The sequence below is a fragment of the Coffea arabica genome, chromosome 3e (genome assembly GCF_036785885.1).
Source record: "Coffea arabica cultivar ET-39 chromosome 3e, Coffea Arabica ET-39 HiFi, whole genome shotgun sequence".
Classification (NCBI taxonomy): Eukaryota; Viridiplantae; Streptophyta; class Magnoliopsida; order Gentianales; family Rubiaceae; genus Coffea; species Coffea arabica.
In genome coordinates, this window is record NC_092315.1 from 31,758,341 (window position 1) to 31,768,686 (window position 10,346).

The 10,346-nt window shown below is 35.7% G+C and overlaps 1 pseudogene; it reads left to right on the plus strand.

The window, feature by feature from the left end:
• Nucleotides 1-389: 389 nt before the first annotated feature.
• LOC113737506 (protein disulfide-isomerase-like) lies at nt 390-9,364 on the plus strand (annotated as a pseudogene).
• Nucleotides 9,365-10,346: the final 982 nt, after the last annotated feature.

Consider the following 10,346-nt stretch of genomic DNA (forward strand, 5'->3'; position numbering starts at 1 on the left):
TAAAATCAACAAATAATAATAATAATAATAAAACAAAAGTAGTTAATATCATGACAAAATGAAAAATCTGAAGAAAAAAAAATAGATGGGGGAAGAGAGGAGGATTGAGGAAAGACAAATTCTAAATGGGTTAATTGAATTTGATAGGTTGATAACTCATTTATACCGATATGTAAAAACTTAAGATACTCATATCCATATATTCAATAGATGGGTACGGTAAATTTAGATAAATGAGTTTGTTTGTCACTTATAATTTTAGTGGGCTTCACTTACACCCCCCTCCCCCGGGCCTTCTCGGGCTCTAATCCAGTATATGCTAGTTTCCTACTCAAGCGAAAGCATATAGAAGAAATACAACCCAAAATTTACCAAAATTCTCGACTTCAATGGCGGCTAGAATTTGGGTTAATATTTCATTCATTTTCTTTGACATTCATTTTCTTGTCATGCTTCCATCGCCTGCAGTAGCAAAAAGAGCAGATAAAGAGCACGTCTTGACTTTGGATCACTCCAACTTCTCTGAGATTGTTTCTCAACACGATTTCATCGTGGTTGAGTTCTATGCTCCTTGGTATATATATTTTATTTTGCTTATTTCATTGAATCAAGATAACAAATAATTGTTGTTGTACGTTTTGCATTTCTTATTGGATGGTTCCTCACATATGTTTCCCTAAACATCTTTACCATATATCGTTGCTTTCATATGCGCTCACAAAATTTGTTGAGGAGTACAAACCAATTAATCAGCACGATGAATGATTTACATATGTTTTATTTAGAATATGAATATCTTTTTTTCTGAGGAGACATTTGTCTAGTGTTTAAGATTAAAATTTTAGAAATTAAAGGTTTTGATTTTAAATCACCCTACCTCTCTCATCGTTTCTTAAATCTCAACCCCTCCCTCTTAAAAGATATGAACATTATTAACGCTTTACTATTTTTTTCATATGTGCTCTATAAAATATTCAAGGGAAAATGATCGGTTTCATCCTTCACATTTCACAAAAATATTCTTTTCGTCCCTCACTTTTGAAATGAAGCAATTTCATCCTTGACATTTAAAAACTGAAATTATTACATCCCTAAACCTAAATTTCAGTCTGAATCAAACCACCGATCAACCTGATTACAAATTTTGGGGGTGTAATTGGAAGATCATTTTGTTAACTCAACTTGATATTCATGTGAAATTTAATGAACTTAAAAAGAAAAAAGAAAAAATTATAACAAAAAAAAGAAAGATTAATCTTTTCTACATTATCATTGTATACACTGACGGTTTTATGTACCGCCATATCATTTTAATTTAAATTTAAACACCAAATTTTATATTTATGATACACATTTAGATTCGCAAGGGGATATACTAATGGTGCATGAAAAGATTTATCAAAAAAAAAAATTCTACTATTCCAAGACAAAGAATGGCCTTTTATGTTATCATATTTATTTTTTTGGTTTAATAAATGTCATGTGAATATGATGAAGTTGACCGAATGTTTTATCAATTCTATTTTCAAAATTTATTGCTGGTTATTAGATGGTTTGATTGAAAATTAGGTTCAGGGATGTAATCGTTTTAATTTTTAAATGTCAAGGATGAATTTGCTTCATTTTAAAAGTGAGGGACGAAAAGAATATTTTTGCGAAATGTAAGGGATGAAATAGGTCATTTTCCCAATATTCAAAGAAGATGGAGTGCCATTAACGATAATTCAAATGCAATTAACAATGCTTTATAGTAAATTCAGTCTTGCTATTGTACATTTGCTGTAAAATGTTGTGCTTTGCTCTGGCGGATATTCTATAGCGTCTGGCAATCTCATTAAAGTGCTTAGCTTGTCTCCGCTTATTTTTTTCTTTTTCATTTTCTTTTTTGTCTTTTGGTTTTCGTTTTCCATTTGTGGTTTCAGTAACTTCTCATTGGTTTGGGATAACATATGATGCTATGTTAATTATCTTTTGAGGTTCTTTCTGTTCAGTAATTTAGTTCTTTTCGTTTGGGAAATGTGACCCCCTTTTTGTTTAATTTTTCACTTTACTCTTACATTATATTTCTCTCATTTGTTACTCAACAGCAGTGGGCATTGTAAGAACCTTGCCCCGGAGGTACTAAATTTCATTTGATGTCATTCTTTCTTGGTTGAAACGTTAAAAAAAAAAAAGAAAAAAGTTATGAACCATTACTAAATACGTTCATATGTATTTATTTTTGTTTAATTTGTTGCCTTACAATTTGAAATTGTTTCTTTGGTGTATAGTCTGAAAAAGCTTCTACTATTCTCAGTAGTAATGACCCTCCAGTCATGCTGGCGAAAGTAGATGCAAGCGATGAAGCAAACAGAGGACTTGCAACTGATTACAAGATCCAAGGTTTCCCCACTATTAAGATATTAAGGAATGGAGGGAAAACTATCCAAGAATACAATGGTCCCAGAGAAACTGATGGTATAGTTGCATATTTGAAAAAACAAGTCGGTCCTGCATCTGTTCAAAGCAAATCTGAGGAAGATGCTGGCATTCTTATTGATGAACAGAAAATTTTTATTGTTAGTACTTCTTAGTATCCTTTGTATTGCACAGTTCTTAGATGATTATACAATCTGGTATACTTAGCGTAAACTCGTCTAGGTCGGGGTGTTCCCAGCACTTTCTGGAGAGGAGTATGACAACTTCACAACTCTGGCTCAGAAACTACGCTCTGATTATGATTTTGGTCACACTACAAATGCCAAATTCCTTCCTCGCGATGAAATAGTTAGCGGACCAATTGTTCGCTTGTTTAAACCATTTGATGAGCTATTTGTTGATTTTCAGGTATACTTTGCTTTAAACATTTTGGTGCTTTTGATCCTTTTTTTTTAAGGTAATTACGGGCATATTGGTTTATGTCATTTGCAGGATTTTCAAGTAAATGTGCTGGAAAACTTTATAGAAGAAGCTAGTATTCCTGGAGTGACCATTTTGGATAACAAGCCACGCAACTTTGAATATGTTAACAAATTCTTTCGTAGGGCCAAAGCAAAGGTCTTTAAGTTCTTTCAATTGCATAACTAAATTGATCTTTCTTCGCTATTCTTTATACATTAAAAGTATTTTCCACGAATGTATCACCATAAAATCTTGTACTTTTCACAATTTTTTTATGATTTCAGAATTTCTCCGTCTTATTTTATATCCTCAGAATATTTCTCCACAATGATAGATTAATATTTAGTAGTTCCCATTTGTTCTTTCTTTTTTTCTCCCCACAGTTGACATCTTTGTCGTCCATTTTTGCACCTTTCTGACATCCTGTTCGTGGAATTTTTGCTCTATGGATAGGCAATGTTATTTCTAAACTTCACAGCCGAGCTTGACACATTCAAGTCTAAGTACAATGACGTGGCAGTGCTTTACAAGGGGAAAATGGGGCAGGAGGACAACCGTTCCTGGCAGTTGACGGCCATGATTTGGCCAAAAAATTTTGTACGGCTCAGATCACATCTTGTAACTCGATTTTCACGCCGTGTGTGGGACCCACAAAAATTTGTTGTAAAGTTACGTCGTGTGCAAAGAAAGTTACACCGTGTGCAATCAAAGTTACGCACAGTGAAAAATGCACACAACCGGCACAAACAGTTGTACGTGCATCCGTTTCTGCCCCTTGTCCTTACAAGGGCAAGGAACCAAGCTTTTTGTTGGGTGACATTAATGCCAGTCGAAAAGCTTTTGAGGTTATTTTCTTGTCCTTGCACCTTTACTGGACATATTGGCCGCTATTTTTGTTTAATATCATCAAATCATATTGACTATAAATGCATTTTTCTGTTAATTCCAGTATTTTGGCCTTAAGGAGGATCAAGCTCCTTTAATCATCATTATTCAAAAGCCTTATGGACTGAAATATCTCAAGTCAAACATATTGCCTAATCAAATTGTGTGAGGACTCGAAAATTTTCTTATTTTTATCTTATTTTACTGGCTTATTTAATTATGTATTTACCCGTTTTTTTCGAATAATTTATTTCAACCCTTTTAGAACCATTTACATGGAACTATGACTTGCATATATTTTTAAAACGTCCCGTTAATAAATTTAATTTTCGGAAACTCGTTTAGTGAGATCTAGTGAATCGCGTTTGGAGGCAATATTCAATTTGAGAGTACAGTGACCTTGAAAATTTGAGAACTCATGCGTTAGTCTTAAAATAGGTATCTTATTGCTTAATTATCCTAGTATTAGTTAGTTATATTATCGTTACGAGAATTTCTTAGAAATTACGCTTTATCGCGCACGAGTCAGAAGTTCGCGTTTTCACGCGCGCGACTAATTGAAGGACTTTAGAAATTTATTTTAGACTACTAAGAGTGAATAATATTAGTATTAAAGGAAGTACATTAAAGGTTTAGTGTACAAGTGAAATAAACCCGAGAGAAAACGGATACGAAATGCGCGCGCGGGGAATACTATTCAAAGTTGACTTTTGCTCAATTTGAACCACCAACCACCAAGCTTCTCCAAGAAGCTTTATCAACAGCCAGACTCTCTCTCTTTCTTCTCAAGGCTGGCAGAAATTCTCAAAGCAAAGAAGAAGAACTCTTCATTATTCCACCTCATTTCACTTCCAATCTTCCAACCATTTCACTCCAAATTCACCACATAACTTCCACTTCACTTGGAGATTCACTTGGACTAGGAAGGAAGCATCTTTCTCATGGTTTTCTTGGGTCTTGGGAGTGCAAAAATTTCTGATTTTTCATCAAAGCAAAGAGGTAATCATCCAAACCATCCGATCTTCCATCTTTAGCTTTAGTGGATTTGATATTGGCCATGAAGTTTGTAGCTTCATTGTGGGTGTTGTTATTTGGTTATAAATGTTGGAGTGGGCTCTATGAAATCTCACAATGGATATATTGGACTGATATGATGATTTAGTGGTTGGTTTGAGTTATTTTGGTGTTGTTTAATTTAGTTATGGGTAGAGAATTGAAGGAAACAGAATGAAATTTCACTTGGACTGCTAATCGAATTCTGCCCTGTTTTTCTCGAAGCTTTAATCTGAAATTTTGATGCTCAAATGACCTTGAATCTGATGTAGATATGATGTGTAGGATATGTGAAAAGTTTTCACCAAAAATCATGTGATTTGGTTGAGTAAAAGTTGGAATTTCGAAATGGTACAAATCTGGAAAACTGTGTTCGGGTGCTCTGGACAGAGCATCTTTGAACTATCATAACTCTCTGCTCGGATGTCGAAATCAAGTGACGTTTATGGCATCTGAAACTAGACATCTGTAGTTTTCTAACGGTGTATCATGAACCTTTTAATTCGAAGTGGGTCACCTGTAGTGACTGATCAAATTCGACTGCCCTGTTCTGTCAATGCAACCGAGAAAATTGTAGAAGCTGCAACTTGTGGCTCCATTTTCTCTTATTTGCAAACTGAATTTCAAAATGACTCCTTCTGATGAAATGTAGCCTTTTGAATTTAGTTTCCAACGCCACTAACCATGTCCAATTCCAAGTTGAATTGAGTGAGATATAGTCCAATTCCCAAACTATACCAAATCTGAAAAACTCTAATTTTGGCTAGCCGAATGGCCTACCTTGACTTGGGACTTGTTGTTTTGAAAATTCTGATGTCAATCACCTACCAAATGTATATTGGATGTTTTTTAGACCTTTGTTTCACAAATGAGTCAGATTTGAGTTTATTTCATTGGACCAAGTGTTTGAAAAAGAAAAGGAAAGCAAGAAAACAGATTTGCCTTGGAAATTCCTTAAACTTTGATAGTTTTGTTAACTACCTTCCCGTGCGAATTTTCAAATGAAATTTGATAGAGGAGTAGTCCTCATATGAAAGTTGAATTGTACCAATTTTGGTGTCAATCTAAGACCATTTCGATATACAAATGATGTCCCAAATTTGCTTTTTGAATCTGGAAAATTTTTCCTTTTCTTTTGGTTGAATGGTCAAATCTGATTTGAGAAGTTATATTTCTAAAACCTTGATGTCAATTACTTCTAAATTGCTTATTGGATGTTTATGGAACATTGGTTTCAATATTTGAATTAATTGAAGTTGATTGTGTGGAACAAAGCTTTTAAAAAGGAAGGAAACGTGAGAAGGCAGATTTGTTTTGAAAATTTCACAAACTTCAGTCGTTTTGTTAACTGCCTTCCCACGTGATTTTTTACGTGAAATTTGGTAGAGATATAGTTCATATATGGAAGATTTAGTGTACCAAATTTGGTGTATTTTCAATGCCATTTTGATGGCCAAATAGTACTTCAAAGATAGCCTTTCAAATCTGGAAAATGACTGAACGGTTTATAAAATGCGACCAACTTTGAGTTGCTATATCTCAATGCTCAGAACTCCGATTTCAGTTCTGTTTGTTGTGTTTAAACTTTGATTGGAACTCTAATAGTTCTGTGAATTTCAGAGGCTAGCTCATTTTCTGTGAATTTTACCGAATTTCCAAAGTTTGCTGAAAACTAAGACTGAAACTGCCTTGGGAGTCCAAGTCAGGCCCTTTAAGCCAAAATTTGAGTGTCTTCCATTTAGAATCTTGGAAAAGTATCTTCTAGGAACTTTTAGTACTTTGAACTAATTTCCAACGGTACCAAGTTTTCCAATTTTGGACCTACGGAGTGTAAGATATGATTTTTAAAAATTGCTCCTTAAAACTAAAATTTTTGAACTTGAAGGGAATTGAGTTTTTAGAAACTCTTCACTACCCTTCGATATTGAATGACCATTTTAGACTTGATTTCTTGAGGGAAAACAGTTTTTCCTTGCATTATTAAATCCCACTTTTGAGTTTCGATTTACGAGTAATTAAGGCTCTCTTTCATGAAGTTTTCTTAAATTGTACAAGGGTACAATCTCCTTTATTAACTAAGGATTATAAATGATAGTGTATGATAGTTAATTATATTTTGCTCAAGCGCTCAAGGAGACCTTCAAGAGAATCTCACAGTGGACGCCTAAAACCCTCAATTGTGCACTACTTCGTTGTTTTTAATTGATGAGTGTCAAGTGCATGTTTTGTTACAATTATGTGAATTGCTGCTTCTGAACTGAAAATTTATAACTACTGAGTCGAGTGTGTACTTTATCGCACTCGTTTTCATTTAACTGAATCGAAATTTAATTGTCTGAATTAAATTGAATTACCTGAATTGAACTGAACTGAATTATATGCTATGGCTGCATATGTCGTTGGAGTGAATCTCCTCGACCTTTAACTGAACTGTATACACATCGTTGGAGTGAATCTCCTTGATACATAACTAAACTAGGAGACGCCCAAACTCATCGGCCGATCTTATGACTCGAGCCGGCAAGAGCTTGGTTGGGAAGCTTGGTGAGCCCTGATAAAAAAACTAAAAGTTTGATCTATTTGAGAGATCATGCTTGGCCTACTTGTATAGTAGTGCCTTTATAGCAGTTTGGGCCCGATGAGGGTATGTATGGTGGACGGAGAACGAGTAAGCGGAGTTTCTATGGACTAAATACCGACCCAGTTGACGGAGTGTCATCCCGGGGAGGTAATTGATCGAGCATTGGCAAAGCAAGTGGAAATTAGCTCCTGAGAGCACCCATATCCTTGAATTGTTTCTGTTTACTTTTCTTACTCGAATTGTTAATTACTTGAATATTATTGTTTTACTTGCTAAATTGTGATTGCTACTTGGATTACGTGCTTGCATGTGTGTTTCTTGGTCTCACTGAGTATTGGCTCATCCTATTAGTTTGTTTTCCTTAACAGGTTGGATTGGAAGATTTTGGAAAAGCCGACTAGGTTATACTTTTGGCTAGAATCTGGGTTGCATATGTTTAGTCGACTTTTAATAGTTGTATTTTGTTGCTTGATGTATCTTTTGAGAATATGATGTAAGATTTGGATATTCAGTTATGGAAACGATTTTCCTTCATTTTAGACTTGTATTATTTGGTTTGTATCTTTAAGTTTGAACTAAACTGTCTTGAGTCCTGGCGAAAGTTGGGCAGGCGTTCCGCGGATATCTTTGGGTTTGCCCTTGGGAGAAGTGGGGCGTCACAAATTGCACCTCGGTTGAAGGACTACAACGTTTTTTTTTGGTCTACTTTGTAGTTCTCATTGTTCTTTATCCCTTTGGATTGCCATTAAAAGATATTCTCTTGTATGATATTCTCCCCTCCAACAATTTCTGCATTAATCACTTTTCATTGATATCTTTGGACATTTTGAACTTGCATACTTTTTCACCAGGCTGGCAACTTGAAGCCATTTATAAAGTCAAAGCTTATCCCAAAAGTTATTGACGAACCAGTCAAAGTGTTGTTACAGACAGCTTAGAGGACGTGGTTCTCAACTCTGAGAAGAACGGCCAGTAATTTCCGAACTGTATGTCCATTGCCCCTGACTATTTTCTTTCTAGTTTGTTTCTTGTATAAACTCTAAAGTTTCACCTGAAGCAAAGATACTAGCAGATGATTACAAGCCTGATATTAGCCTATTTCTCGAATGGTACAATTACTTGTAAGTGGTCTGGCAATTATTTATATTTGTTGTCTTGGCTAGTGGAGAGAGGAAAGAGATGAGAAGATGCATTGTGTATTAGACGTTTTCTAGACTAACCTTTTCATAAGAAGCCATGCTTATACTTTTGAGTATTTTTGTTTGCCTTGCAATTCTGCTAGAATTTTACGCACCTTGGTGCAGCCACTGCAAGAACCTAGCACCCACCTTGGATGAAGTCGCTATCTTGTATGAAGATGATAATGATATCTTGATAGCAAAATTTGTGAGAATTCTGTTGTCCTATTCTTTCTATCCAAAGCATCTACAAACAGTTGCTCTTATGTTTGCTTGCACTTCACAGTCCTTGAGTTAAAACCTCAATTACCCTCAGCTACTTATCAAAGATACTTGTCCAGACTTGACTAAAGTTGCTGAAAAATATTTTTCTAGTTGTTCATACTTTAGACATAAGCAGTACTTTCACCGGTAGTTAGTTCACCTATAATTATTAAAGTTTTATTAATGGTTAAAGAGATCACGATGAGAATTTTGCACCCATAAGCTATCCTTCCTGTGATTTTATGAAAGATCATTGAAGGTGCTAACTTCTGGTTTGACTAATTGTAGCACGCAACAGCAAATGATATCACAAATGAGATATTTGATGTTCCAAGTGTTCCCTACCTTGTACTTCAGAGCTGCAAGTGGTAACATTATGAAGTATGATAGGGATAGAACAAAGCAACACATAATTGAGTTTATCGAGAAGAATCGTACTAAGCATGCACAACTAGAATCCTTCAAAGATGGCACCGTAATATCAAATTCGGCTAAAGAAAAGGCCATGAAGAATGAGTTATGAGGCCAGCTCTATTTAGTTTTCCCTTTTGTATTGTAGCATTTTGTTTCTCTCATATGCTCATAAGGAAAGCTTTGAACTATCTAGAAGATCCTTTTTCCATTCTTTTCAAACAAGCAACTCAGAAAACTAATGTGCCTAATGAGGAATTGGTGCAGGGCATTTGATAGCTGTCTGTTTTCTGGATTGACTTTTGTAGTAGACCTATTTACTTGGATAGAATGGCCCTTGTGCTAGGACTAGAAATCTCTCCTTCTAATAAAGTCAGAGATGCTTTGGACTGATTATATTAACTTAGTTAGATCAAATTCGGATGTTCAAAGATTATACATTCTATTCCAGATTACTGTATTCGTTGGAACCTTCAAGATGGAAGTGATCTGTAAAATTTTAGTTTTCAGAAAAGAATGAAATGTGATTAATAGTAATTTTTCGAGCAGTATTAACTTTTTTGCTTGATGGTTAATGAGAATGCTCACCTCGGTCACCCCCCGCGGTGCCGAGGTTGCTCACTTCAGCCGTCACTCAAACGCGGTCATAACCTGAACATGACCCCTTGGTTCGGCCAGATCTCTGGCCTACAACATGGATGACCTTTGCACCTCAGGCCTTCCACTTCAGCTGCGCGCTGATGATGTCAACCCTACCTGACACAGTACGGAACCAGTGCTTTATCTGAAAAACACCTGATGCTCTTAATGGCTACTGCACAAGACTTCCCGTCATCAAGTCCTGACTACTACAGTGTCAGAGTCAGATCTCCTGGCAGGGGACAGAGTCGTAATGGCCAGGACGTGGATCCCACTAACATGAGCCCACCCTCCGTCCTTCATTCCTGCCCCATAAATACCCCCCATTCACTCCCAACAAGTAAGCACACTATTATCTTTTTACTGTTCATTATGCTTTATTCCTCCAATATACTGACTTGATCGTCGGAGTGATCTCAGGGAAGGAGCCCCGCCATTCACTTCGGATAAGCAGA